This window comes from Nomascus leucogenys, chromosome 8 (assembly GCF_006542625.1).
Source record: "Nomascus leucogenys isolate Asia chromosome 8, Asia_NLE_v1, whole genome shotgun sequence".
Classification (NCBI taxonomy): Eukaryota; Metazoa; Chordata; class Mammalia; order Primates; family Hylobatidae; genus Nomascus; species Nomascus leucogenys.
In genome coordinates, this window is record NC_044388.1 from 62,161,382 (window position 1) to 62,175,325 (window position 13,944).

The window sequence follows — 13,944 nt, forward strand, 5'->3', positions numbered from 1 at the left end:
AAGTAACCATAGATGATACATAAACAAATAGGCATGGCTGTGATCCAGCAAAACTTTATTTACAAACATAGGGAGCAGCCTGGATTTGGCCTACAGGCTTCAGTTTGTGATCCCTGTTCCAGACTATTACATCAACATTCCTTATAATCCATTCTCAACACTAAAAAGGAAGGCCAAGTCACTAGCAATGAAATCCTAGGAGTCAACAAATTCATTTGATTACCCACAATACGTGCTGCACTCCAGTGTCCTGGGCGGCCTGATGCCACACTAGTGGAGTCAGGATATTTCTGCAAGTAGATTGTGGCAAATTCAAATGGATGGCAAATGGCTGAACAATGTTAGGAAACCATAGCAGTGAAGGGTCCAAGTTTGGGAAAGTTCTCAGTCAGCATTTATTAAGCACCCGTTATGTTGGAACCCTGGGTCCTGTCTTCCCTGGGCAGGGAATGAGGAAAAGAGACACGAAGGATTACAAAGAAAAACAGCAGTATGGAATCTACTTCTTCAGTGAATAGAGTCTATAGTTGGAGGGTGATACGGTTTTGAGAAGCGACGGCATGCTGGGAGCCCTCGCTCGCTCCCAGCGCCCACACTGGCCGCGCTTGAGGAGCCCTTCAGCCCATGGCTGCACTGTGGGAGCCCCTCTCTGGACTGGCCGAGGCCGGAGCCGCCTCCCTTTGCTTGTGGGGAGGTGTGGAAGAAGCGCAGGCGAAAACCGGGGCTGCCCGCTGCGCCCGCAGGCCAGTGCGAGTCCCGGGTGGGCGTGGGCTCAGCGTGGCTGCACTTGTAGCGGCCGGCCGGCACCGCTGGCCCTGGGCAGTGAGGGGCTTAGCACACGGGCCTGCAGCTGCGGAGAGTACGCCAGGTCCCACAGCAGTGCCAGCCTGCGGGCGCTACGCTGGGATTCTCGCCCGGCCTCAGCTGCCTCCCCGCAAGGCAAGGCTCCGGACCTGCAGCCCCCCCATGCCCGAGCCTCCCCACCGCCATAGGCTTCTGCACTGCCCAAGCCTCCCCGACAAGCACCGCCCCCTGCTCTATGGCACCCGGTCCCCTTGACTGCCCAAGGGCTGAGAAGTGCGGGTGCACGACACAGGACTGGCAGGCAGCTCTGCCTGTGGCGCCTGTGCGGAATCTACTAGGTGAAGTCAGCTGGGTTCCTGAGTCTAGCGGGGACTTGGAGAACTTTTATGTCTAGCTGGAGGATTGTATACACACCAATCAGCACCCTGTGTCTAGCTCAAGGTTTGTGAATGCACCAATCAGTGCTCTGTGTCTAGCTAATCTAGTGGGGACTTGGAGAACTTTTATGTCTGGCTAAAGGATTGTAAATACGCCAGTCAGCACTCCGTGTCTAGCTAAAGGTTTGTAAACACACCAATCAGCACCCTGTGTCTAGCTCAAGGTTTGTAAATGCACCAATCAGTGCTTTGTGTCTAGCTAATCTAGTGGGGACTTGGAGAACTTTTGTGACTAGCTCAGGGATTGTAAACGCACCAATTAGCACCTGTCAAAAGGGACCAGTCAGCTCTCTGTAAAATGGACCAATCAGCAGGATGTGGGTGGGGCCAGATAAGGGAATAAAAGCAGGCTGCCCCAGCCAGTTGTAGTAACACGCTTGAGTCCTTCTCTGCACTGTAGAAGGCTTCTTCTTTTGCTGTTTGTAATAAATCTTGGTGTTGGCTCTTTGGGTTTTTACTACATGTGTGAGTTGTAACACTCACTGTAAAGATCTGTGTTTTCGTTTTTGAGGCTGGAGTGATCACTAACTCACTGCAAGAAATAAATGATTTTGGAGGGGAGGAAGGAATAACTCCAGATGCACCACCTCTAAAAGCTATTAACACTCGCCATGAAGGTCTGCAGCTTCACTCCTGAAGTCAGTGTAGACCACAAACCCACCAGAAAAGAGAGACTGAACACCTGACCATCAGAAGCAAGAAACTCTAGACACATTGCCTTTAAGAACTAACACCGTGAGTGTCTGTGGCTCTTGAAGTCAGTGGAACCAAGAACCCACCAGCTTTGGACAGTTAGATGGTGTCCCCGCCCAAACCTCATTTTGAATTACAGTTCTGATGATCCCCACGTGTTGTGGGAGAGACCCAGTGGGAGGTAATTGAGTCATGGGGTTAGCTACCTTCATGCTGTTCTCATGGCAGGGAGATCTCACCAGATCTGGTGGTTTTATAACGGTCTTTCTCTGCCCATTTGTTCTGCACTTTTCTTTGGTGTTGCCATGTGAGGAAGGATGTGCTTGTGTCCATTTCCACCATGATTGTAGGTTTCCTGAGACCGCCTCAGCCATGCTGAACTGTGAGTCAAACCTCTTTCCTTTATAAATTACCCAGTCTCAGAACTGTCTTTATTAGCAATGTGAGACTGGACTAATACAGACTGGTGAGATTAACAGTTGTCCTGTTAGTATCCATAGGTCATTGGTTTCAAGAACTGTAGATAACGAAATCCACAGATGCCCGTCTCTTATATAACATGATGTTACATAAAAATTTGGATAATAAAATGAATTTGCATGTAACTTACATCGTCTCGTGTATACTGAAATCACCTCTAAATTACTTACAATATTGAATATAATGTGGTCCTGTGTAGTTGTGATACTGTATTGTTTAGGGAATCATGGCAAGGACAAAAAGTGTGTTCAGGACAGACAGAACAATCATAGGTCTAACTACATCTTTGGTCTTCGGTTGATTTCAAGGTTGTAAACCTTCAGACACAGGAGGGCCGACTGCACACATGAATTAGAGAGCAGTGCTTTTCAGACTTGAATGTGGGGTTTTGCCAAATGGGACCTGAGAGTCTATATTTCTAACAAGCTTCCAGGGGCTGCTGCCACTCCTGATCCATGGATTAGTCCCTGAATAGCAAGGATTGGGAGAACAGGTCTTGCTCTGTCCCACAGGCTGGAGTGGCCCGTTTATAGCTCACTGCAGTCTCCAAAGCCTGGGTTCAAGGGATCCTCCCACGTCAGCCGCTGAAGTAGCTAGGACTACAGGCACATGCTACAGTGCTCAGCCAATTTTTTTTTTTAATTTGTAGAGACAGGGGTCTTGCAATGTTGCCCAGCCTGGTCTCGAACTCCTGGACTCAAGGGAGCCTCCTGCCTTGGCCTCCCAAAGTGCTGGGATTACGGGCAGGGACCACCACACCCAGCCTCAGTTGATGCTCTTTAGAAACAAGTGTTCCAGAGTCCATGAGCAGAAAGACAAAGGTCTAGTGAGGGAGGACTCGGCATCAGAATTTGCGTGCTGTCTTGAAGAGAACATGAGGGGGGTGCTGGCTGTTTTACCACAGACCAAGAGACTGCATCCCTGGGGTTTGGGGTTCAGGGTGAAAAGGGTCTGCAGGACCACATGGAATAACATAAATACACTATTTCATATTCATGTGTGAATAAAAGTGGTTACAATTCAGTGTTCATGAAGTAAAATCTATGTGAAAAACCAAAAGTTAAATTTGAGGAAACTTTTATCATCTGTTCTAGAAGAATTTGTACAAAAATTACAATTTGGGCTGAAATAACCTAAGTTAATGACTTTTTGACAAATTAATAGGCTCTCAATCTCCTTCTGATTTTCCTCCTAATTTTTCCTTCTGCTTGTTCTAGTCCACTGTAGCCCTTCCTCATTTGCCAGAACTCACATCCTTCCATCCATACTGATCTCTATGTCTCCTCTTTCTTGTTTCCTTGAGATAGGGTCTCACTTTGTCACCCAGGCTGGAGTGTAGTGTCACAATCATGGCTCACTGCAGCCTTGGCCTCTTGGGCTCAAGTGATCCTCTCACCTCAGCCTCCCGAGTAGCTGCGACTACAGGCATGCACCACCACACCCAGCTGACTTTTTTTGTAATTTTTTTGAAGGGACATGGTCTCCCTATGTTGCCCAGGCTGCTGTCAAACTCCTAGCCTCAAGTGATCCTCCGGCCTTGGCCTCCCAAAGTGCTGAGATTACAGGCATGAGCCACCTGCCTGACCCTCTTTCTTGTTTCTTGATGGTTGACATTAAAAGTGCATTCAAAATGCAGTAATGGCAGGGCATGGTGGCTCACACCTGTAATCCTGGTACTTTGGGAGGCTGAGGTGGGAGGATTGTTTGAGGCCAGGAGTTTGAGACCAGCCTGGGCAACATAGGAAGACCTCATCTCTACTATAAATAAATAAACAAATAGTAAAAATAGAGGCCGGGTGCGGTGGCTTACGCCTGTAATCCCAGCACTTTGGGAGGCTGAGGTGGGCAAATCACGAGGTCAGGAGTTCGAGACCAGCCTGACCAACATGGTGAAACCCCATCTCTACTAAAAATAGAAAAATTAGCCGGGCGTGGTGGCATGCGCCTGTAATCCCAGTTACTCAGGAGGCTGAAGCAGGAGAATTGCTTGAACCTGGGAGGCAGGGGTTGCAGTGAGCCGAGATGGTGCCACTGCACTCTAGCCTGGGCTACAGAGCAAAACTCCGTCTAAAAAAAAAAGTAAAAATAGAGTAACTATAGGGAACAGATAGCAGTAATTCATTTCCTCCCTTGGTGCTATAGTGATCAAGTTCTTGATGGAATCATGGGATGGGAAGCCTACCCCAGAAAGTCTCTCAACTCCAAGGAATGCCCCCTGCAGGTCTAGGAAATGCCTACGGGTGCAGTGGCTGGAATATCATGCAGGCAGCCAAAGGCATAGTTTGGAAGGAAGAAACAGGAAGAAAGGAAGATGAAAGACAAAAATAGAAAGCATAGAAAAAATAAAAAAGAAGAAAATGATCATTCTTTAAGAAAATGATAAATAGCTCCCCAGGGTGCCAGATATCATTGAGGAGAATAACTTGCCAACCCACTGTGGGTTAGCCTCCTAGTTCCCCCAGATGCAGGCTGCGTTTCATTCATTATCTACTGAGTGCCTGTTATGTGCCTATTGTGTGTACACAGTGCTAGGAAGCATAGGGGAAAACATTTTTATAGGACACTAACATCTTTACCCTCAACTGGTTTATAGTTTTGTAGGAAATTGACTTACACAACCAGTTTTTCAAGGTAGAATGTGAATAATGTTGTAAGAGAGACAAAAAGTGCCATAGGTTTTTCTTCTTTTTTTGAGACAGTCTCACTCTTGTCGCCCAGGCTGGAGTGCAATGGCATGATCTCGGCTCACTACAAACTCCACCTCCTGGGTTCAAGTGATTTTCCTGCCTCAGCCTCCTGAGTAGCTGGGACTACAGGTGCCCGCCAGACACCTGTCTAATTTTTGTATTTTTAGTAGAGATGGGGTTTCACCATGTTGGCCAGGCTGGTCTATAATTCCTGACTTCAGGTGATCTGCCCGCCTCGGCCTCCCAAAGTGCTGGCATGAGCCACAACACCTGGCCAGGTTTTTTTCTAATATCTTAGGAAAAGTAATTGTCCAGCCTATTGCAAGAATGTAACCCATTCTTACAAGTAAAATGAATTCTTCAATCTAAGTTTCTTTATATCTAGATTACAGCATGGAGATAATTAATACAAACATTTTCTTATTATCATGGTCCTCAAAGAAAGTACAAGGCCTAATTTGCAATCTAAGTAAACATAAAAAGAAAGTTGTTTAGTAAAGCAATTTACTTCATAAGTCACTATTTCTTTCACCATGGCCATATATTATCTTATGCTTGGTAATTAATTTTTAAAAAACATTTTCATTTGTTTTCCTTAAGTGCCTTCAAAGATATGCCGGGAAAAATATGCTCAGCAATACGTGAGACTTTCCAAAACTGCAATATTCCAAAGATGTCAGAACATCTGTATCTTAAAAAGCAGCATAGGCCGGGTGCAGTGGCTCACACCTGTAATCCCAGCCCTTTGGGAAGCCAAGGCAGGCGGATCACAAGGTCAGGAGTTCGAGACCAGCGTGGCCAACATGGTGAAACCTCATCTCTACTAAAAATACAAAAAATAGCTGAGTATGGTGGTGGGTGCCTATAATCCCAGTTACTCGGGAGGCTGAGGCAGGAGAACCGTTTGAAACCAGGAGGCAGAGGTTCCAGTGAGCCAAGATCCCACCATTGCACTCCAGCCTGGGTGACAGGGTGAGACTCCATCTCAAAAAAATAAAAATAAATAAATAAAGGCAGCATAAAGAATAAAATGGCTTCAAAAGACTTTTTTAGTATTTTTCTGCTTCAGCTGCAATTAGTTTATTTTGCAAATATTTAACTTTGAAACAGGCATCAATTATTTAAAGAGAGATAGCATTGTCTGTGGAACTACCTGTCTGGCTCCTAATATCACCAACAGTCTCTCATATGTGCCTTATGCCATTGTCTATATGAAAACTTCTCAAAGATAACAGATCTTTGACATTCTTAAGAGGCCCAGATCTTTCTGAATCCTTAAGCTCTAAATCTCATGAAACAATATTATATCATCCCATAAAATTCAATAAGTATAATTTGAATAGTCCACATGACTGAAGAACAACAAAGCCACACTGATATGTGGCTGTTGAGTGGTTGGCTAGGCTACATGTTTCCATGCAGTGCACTAACCTCAACACACGTCGGATGCTATTAGTGCTTGGTAAAATTACGGCAAAACGGCCTTCTGCATTGCTTCTAAAGAGTCAAGACTGGCCAGGCGCGGTGGCTCATGCCTGTAATCCCAGCACTTAGGGAGGCTGAGGTGGGCAGATCACTTGAGGTCTGGAGTTTGTAACCAGCCTGGCCAACATGGTGAAAAGCCATCTCTACTAAAAATACAAAACATTAGCTGGGCGTGGTGCCAGGCGCCTATAATCCCAGCTACTTGGTAGGCCAAGACAGGAGAACTGCTTGAACCCGGGAAGCAGAGGTTGCAGTGAGCCCAGATCGCTCCACTGCACTCAAGCCTGGGCGATAGAGTGAGACTCTGTCTCAAAAAAAAAAAAAGGAGTTAAGACTGTGGATGTTCAATGTGAGTCTAAATGTACAAGTTAGAGACTGTACAAGCTAAATATACAAGCTCAGATCAGGTTCTTCAAATATATACACCCCTCTTTATTTTCCTGTGGTTGTGCACACCCATGTTTATAAACACCGTGGTAGATCCAAAAATCGCACTCTAAAAAGCTGTCCACCTCAAATCCCTAGAACCCGTGACTGTGACTTTATTTGGTAAAAGGGTCCTTGCAAATGTCATTAAGTTAAGGATCTTGAACAAGATCATCCTGGATTATCCTTGCAGGCCCTAAATCCAATGACAAGTGTCCTTATAAGAGAGAGGCAGAGGGAGATTTGAGACAGAAAAGACACGCAGAGAAGGGAAGACCATGTGAAAATGGGGCCTAGAGAGATGCTGCCACAAGTCAAGGAATGCCACCAGCCACCAGAACCTGGAAGAGGCAAAGAATGGACCCTCTCCTGTGGAGCTGGAGGGAGTGTAGCCCTATGACATCTTGATTGCAGACTTCTGGCCTCCAGTGCTGTGAGAAAATAAACTTCCATTGTGGTAAGCCACCAAATTTGTGGCCATTTGTTACAGCAGCCCTTGGAAACTAATCCACACGTACACACACTTCAAACTTTTTAGGTTTCAGGAAAAATGTTGCACAAAGTTGTTAAGACAATTAGGTATACTGTGCATTGTAGAAGCCAGAGTGATATAACAATCACAGTTCTCTCACCAAAATCAAAGCACTTTCTATTTGAAAGTACTTTTCTGTAAGATACAGAGCTTGGTTATCTAAATTATGTACGTCAATAAGGCAATCTACGCTCACTGCTTATCTTCATAATTTTATAGCTCTCTCTCTCTCTCTCTCTCTCTCGGTTCTGGCCACATTTCAGTAAAGGAAGGGGTTATATAAGCACTCTGGTTTGATGGAAAAGTAATTTTATGATCGAAGTATGAACTGAAATGGCTCTTCCACTGGGCAGAGGCATTAATGCCATAAAACTGTCTTTAAGGGACTATTAGAGGGTCACCATGACTGCTACAGCTCAGGGCTGTTACTTTCTAACCATTACATGCCTAATGTCATGTGTATTATGCTTTAATAACTGTTTAAAAATTTGACCCCATAAGGACAATTTTGTAGGATAGGTTAGGTGTCCCAGATCAGGTTTCCTAGAAACGGAGGCTGAGATGGGGTTTCTGGTACATGTGATCTTTTGAGAGAGTGCTCTCAAGTGAAATGTGTAGGGGAATAAGGGAAGTAGACTAGCAAGGGGAGGAAGCCAGGCAAAGATGTAAGCTCGGCAAGGTCTCGCTCCAGCCTAACCCCACAGGAGGCTCTGGAGTGTGTGTGCACCATGCAATCATCCCACCTTAAGGCAAGAGTCCAGGGCTTTTAAAGCCTGTATTAACCACTCATTAGCTGCAGACCACGTTCCTCCCTGGGGTGGTATAACATCCCAGGGATCTCTGGGCAAGGAGGTGAGGGCGTGGCTATGAGTCACTGGCAACATTCCCAGCGGCCTGAGATGGGTGCAACAGCAGGTGACAGGACGTGCTCAGGGCACCAAGAGCATCCAAGGATGCTTTTTATGTGTTTTTGGTTTTTTTTTTGAAATGGAGTCTCACTCCGTCACCCAGGCTGGAGTGCAGTGGTGCCATCTTAGCTCACTGCAACCTTCGCCTCCCAGATACAGATGATTTTAATGCCTCAGCCTCCTGAGTAGCAGGGATTACAGGCTCCTGCCACCACATCAGGCTAATTTTTGTATTTTTAGTGGAAACGGGGTCTAACATGTTGGCTAGGCTGGTCTCAACCTTCTGACCTTAGGTGATCCACCTGCCTCGGCCTCCCACAGTGCTGGGATTACAGGCGTGAGCCACTGCGCCTGGCCTTCAAGTCACATTTCTAATCACACACCTGATCATTTCAATGACTACATCTGCCTTAAGAGAACTCTCCGAATGTTCGCATTACTGAGCAATGTTGGAATGTCACAAGTCTTGCAAATGTGTCCATCAAATACGTTCACATTTTAATAGGTTTAATCTGGGAAGAGGTCTTTCATAAAGAGACTATTTTTAGAATACATGTGTAAGTAGGAACACAAGCCCGTAAGTTTGCCTGTTGCCACCATACTCATTACTGACCTTCATCATGTTTATTTTCATGGTCCATATGCCTTTTTCTACTCTGTTGACCATGTGAAAGTCTGTCTGTGTCAGCATGGTTTACCTGAGTTTATAAGGTCCTCATAGGTATAGGTCACAACTATTTATTGTTTTCTATGTAGCATGTTACACAATTATGGGTTTAACAACTGCTTCTTGTTGATGTAGGGATGTAACTCTGCTTTTTAATTATGGCAATAATATTCTATTTGATAATTGCCCAGGCCTTGAACATATGACTAAGGCATCATCCTGAGCAGGACTTGCAAATTCAAATACCCCCATGAGCCAGGTAGATACTGTTAAAGGGTGAACCAGGTCAGGTATAAAATAATAACAGAGTGGAGAGCATAAAGGAATTTCAAATCAAAATGTTCCAAACACTTCACAAGCCAAACGAAACACCTCTGTGGGTCAGATCTGGCCAATGTTTCACCAGTTAGTGGCCTAAAGGTTAGGTCTGAACTCAAAGCTGGAAACTCAGGCCAATTACAGGTGTCCTGGATCTGTCTTAGGCTTGCCAAAAGCTATCATTACTTGTCCCTGCCTACCGTGGGTGATCTGAAATACCAGATTTTTCAGTCATGCTGCCCTGCCTGTAGAACCAGACCTGGAGATTTTGAGATACTTCCTGGCTTGCCAGGGAAATCTGAGTCATAGTTGCCCCATTTACTTAACACAACCACAAAAAACACCTTCAAAGAGCCTATTTCCTATTGTAGTGCCCTATATCTAGGAGGCACTCCTTAAACACTTCTTGATGACACAAGCAAGCTACTTTCACAATGCTTGATTTCAAGTCTTTATAACCCATCCAATGGTCTTCATTCTAAGAATTAAGTGTAGGGGCTGGGCGCGGTGGCTCACGCCTGTAATCCCAGCACTTTGGGAGGCCGAGGCGGGCAGATCACGAGGTCAGGAGATCAAGACCATCCTGGCTAACACGGTGAAACTCCGTCTCTACTAAAAATACAAGGTCAGGAGATCAAGACTAACCTGGCTAACACAGTGAAACCCCGTCTCTACTAAAAATACAAAAAATTAGCCAGGCGCAGTGACGGGCGCCTGTAATCCCAGCTAGTCAGGAGGCTGAGGCAGGAGAATGGCGTGAACCTGGGAGGCGGAGTTTGCAGTGAGCCGAGATCATGCCACTGCACTCCAGCCTGGGCAATAGAGCGAGGCTCCATCTCAAAAAAAAAAAAGAATTAAGTGTTCACAGTTTAATTATGATGCAAAGATTACATATACTATACCAAGTGTTGACAAGGATGTGGAGAAATCAGAGCCCTGATACGCTCAGACACTGCAGGTGTGAAAACAGTATGGCAGTTCCTCCAAGCTTAAACTTAGATTTCCCATATGACCCAGCAATTCTACTCCTGGGTATATACCCAAAAGAAAGGAAAACATATGTTCACATAAAAACTTGCACACAAATGTTCATAGCAGCATTATTCATAATAGTAAAAAAGTAGAAATAATCCAAATATCCATCAATGGACGAATGGATAAATAAAATGTTGGCCGGGCACAGTGGCTCACATCTGTAATCTCAGCACTTTGGGAGGCTGGATAGCTTGAATCCAAGAGTTTGAGACCACCCTGGGCAACATGAAGAAACCCTGTCTTTAGAAAAAAATAGAAAAGTTAGCCGGGCGTAATGGTGCACACCTGTACTCCCAGCTACTCAGAAGGCTGAGGTGGAAGGATCTCTGGAGACCGTGAGGTCGAGGCTGCAGTGGGCTGTGATCATGCCACTGCTCTCCAGGCTGGGTGACAGATCAAGACCCTGTCTCAAGAATTTTTCAATTAAATTAAATTAAACATTTAAAAATAAAATGTCTATTCATATAGTGGAACATTATTCAGCAGTATAAAGGAATGGAGTTCTGGTTCTGATAAATGTTACAACACGGATGAACCTTCATAATATTATGCTAATTGAAGGGTGCCAATCACAAAAGACCACATATTTTATGTTTCATTTTATATGCAATGTTCAGGATAGGCAAATCCATAGACACAGAAAGATTAGTAGTTTCCAGGAGCTGCGGGGAGGAGAGAGTGAGGAGTGACTACTAGTGGGTAGAAAAAATGTTCTAAAAGGTATGATGGTGATGGTTGCACAACTTTGTGAATATACTAAAAACTGCTGAATTGTACATATTAAATAGATAAATTATGTGGTATGTGAATTATATCTCAATAAAGCTCTTATTTTAAAAAAGATTACATGTGCTATGAAGGTTTTTGTCATAAGAACCAAATACTGTGTACATGAATTTACTGCCATGTAACTTTCAGTGCTTTTCTTACTCCTGGCACATAGTAGGCCATCAATAGATGTTTGTTGAAGGAATGGTGAATGGGTTTCTAAGGAGCTAGAATATTCAGCGAATTGGGCTGGAGGATTCTGATTTAAATTTCTGGAGGCTATCCTGAAAATCCGTGGATTTTCTTTCCTACAAGAAACTAGCATGAAGCTTGGCATATGGCATGCTCTCAATAAATAGCAGTTCCTTCCCTCTTTTTTCAGGAGTTCTAAAATGTATTATTCTACGTTCTTAGTATCAACCTTTTCAGCTTTATAATGAATTATCAATGGAAATAGGAGTAGAAATTTTAAAAGACCAGTCTTACTTGTGTCCAGTAGTGGTAGTCACACTCAGCTAAGAAATGGTTTTTCGATGTTAAAATTTGAATAAACGGGCTAGTACAGTGGTTCTCAGTGCATCAGAATCACCTGAAGAACTGATCTGGGGTGGGGCTCAAGAAGCTGCATTTCCAACAAGTTCTAAGGGAGACCAGCATTTCTTCCTTTTAAAAAAATTTTTAAATTTTTGAAACAATCACAAAATTACAGGGAAATCGGAGATACAATTCAAAGAACTATTTCTACTGAGCCATTTGAGAGCAAATTGCTGACATCACCTGTGGGTAATTTCTACAAAAAAGACAGTCTACATAACCGAAATACAACTATCAGAATCAGGAAAGAAACACTGATGCATTAGTAGTATCTAATCTTCACATCCCATTCAAATTTTACCAGTTGCCCCAATAACATTGTTTATAGCTAATGATCCAGTTCAAAACCATGCATTGCAGTTACTTGTCATATGTCTCTAGCCCTGGAACAGTTCCTCAGTACCTCCTTGACTTTCCTGACCCTGACACTTTAGAAGATTACAGGCCAGTTATTTTTTAGTGTCCCTTAATTTGGGTTTGTCTGTTTCCTTATGAATAAATTCAGGTTATGAATCTTGGGCAGGAATATCATACAAATGCCTCTGATCTTCTCAGTGTATCAGGTGCCACACAATAGTAACATTGTGTCCAAAATTCGTGGGTTCTTGGTCTCATTGACTTCAAGAATGAAGCCGCGGACCCTCGCAGCGAGTGTTACAGCTCTTAAGGCAGCACGTCTGGATATGTTTGTTCCTTATGTTCGGATGTGTTCAGAATTTTTTCCTTCTGGTGGGTTTGTGGTCTTGCTGGCTCAGAAGTGAAGCTACAGACCTTTGCAGTGAGTATTACAGCTCACAAAGGCAATATGGACCGAAACAATAAGCAGCAAGATTTATTGCAAAGAACAAAGCTTCCACAGTTTGGAAGGTGATGCAAGAAGGTTACCACTGTTACCTCGAGCAGCCTGCTTTTATTCTCTTATCTGGCCCCACCCACGTCCTGCTGATTGCTAGAGCCTAGTTGTCTGTTTTGACAGGGTGCTGACTGGTGCGTTTACAATCCCTGAGCTAGACACAAAGGTTCTCCACGTCCCTACCAGATTAGTTAGATACAGAGTGTGGACACAAAGCTTCTCCAAGGCCCCACCAGAGTAGCTAGATACAGAGTGTCAATTGGCACATTCACAAACCCTGAACTAGACACAGGGTGCTGATCGGTGTGTTTACAAACCTTGAGCTGGATACAGAGTGCCGATTGGTGTATTTACAATCCCTGAGCTAGACATAAATGTTCTCCAAGGCCCAACCAGAGTAGCTAGATACAGTGTCGATTGGTGCATTCACAAACCCTGAGCTAGACACAGGGTGCTGATTGGTATGTTTACAAACCTTGAGCTAGATACAGAGCGCCGATTGGTGTATTTACAATCCCTGAGCTAGACATAAAGGTTCTCTCCGTTCCACCAGAGTACCTGGATACAAAGTATCGATTGGTGCATTCACAAACCCTGAGCTAGACACACGGTGCTGATTGGTGTATTTACAATCCCTGAGCTAGACATAAAGGTTCTCCACGTCCCAGCAGACTCAGGAGCTTAGCTGGCTTCACCCAGTGGATCCCGCACTGGTGCTGCAGGTGGAGCCACTCGCCAGTCTGGCGCCGTGCACTCGCACTCCTCACCCCTTGGGTGGTCGATGGGACTAGGCGCCGTGGAGCAGGGGGTGGCACTCGTCGGGGAGGCTCGGGCCGCGCAGGAGCCCATGGAGGGGGTGGGAGGCTCAGGCATGGTGGGTTGCAGGTCCCAAGCCCTGCCCCGCGGGAAGGCAGCTAAGGCCTGGTGAGAAATCGAGCGCAGCGCCGGTGGGCTGGCACTGCTGGGGGACCCAGTACACCCTCCGCAGCCGCTGGCCCGGGTGCTAAGCACCTCATTGCCCGGGGCCGGCAGGGCCGGCCGGCTGCTCCGAGTGCAGGGCCCGCCAAGCCCACGCCCACCCGGAACTCCAGCTGGCCCGCAAGCACCGCACGCAGCAGCCCCGGTTCCCGCTGGCGCGTCTCCCTCCACACCTCCCTGCAAGCTGAGGGAGTCCGCTCTGGCCTTGGCCAGCCCAGAAAGGGGCTCCCACAGTGCAGCGGTGGGCTGAAGGGCTCAAGTGCTGCCAAAGTGGGAGCC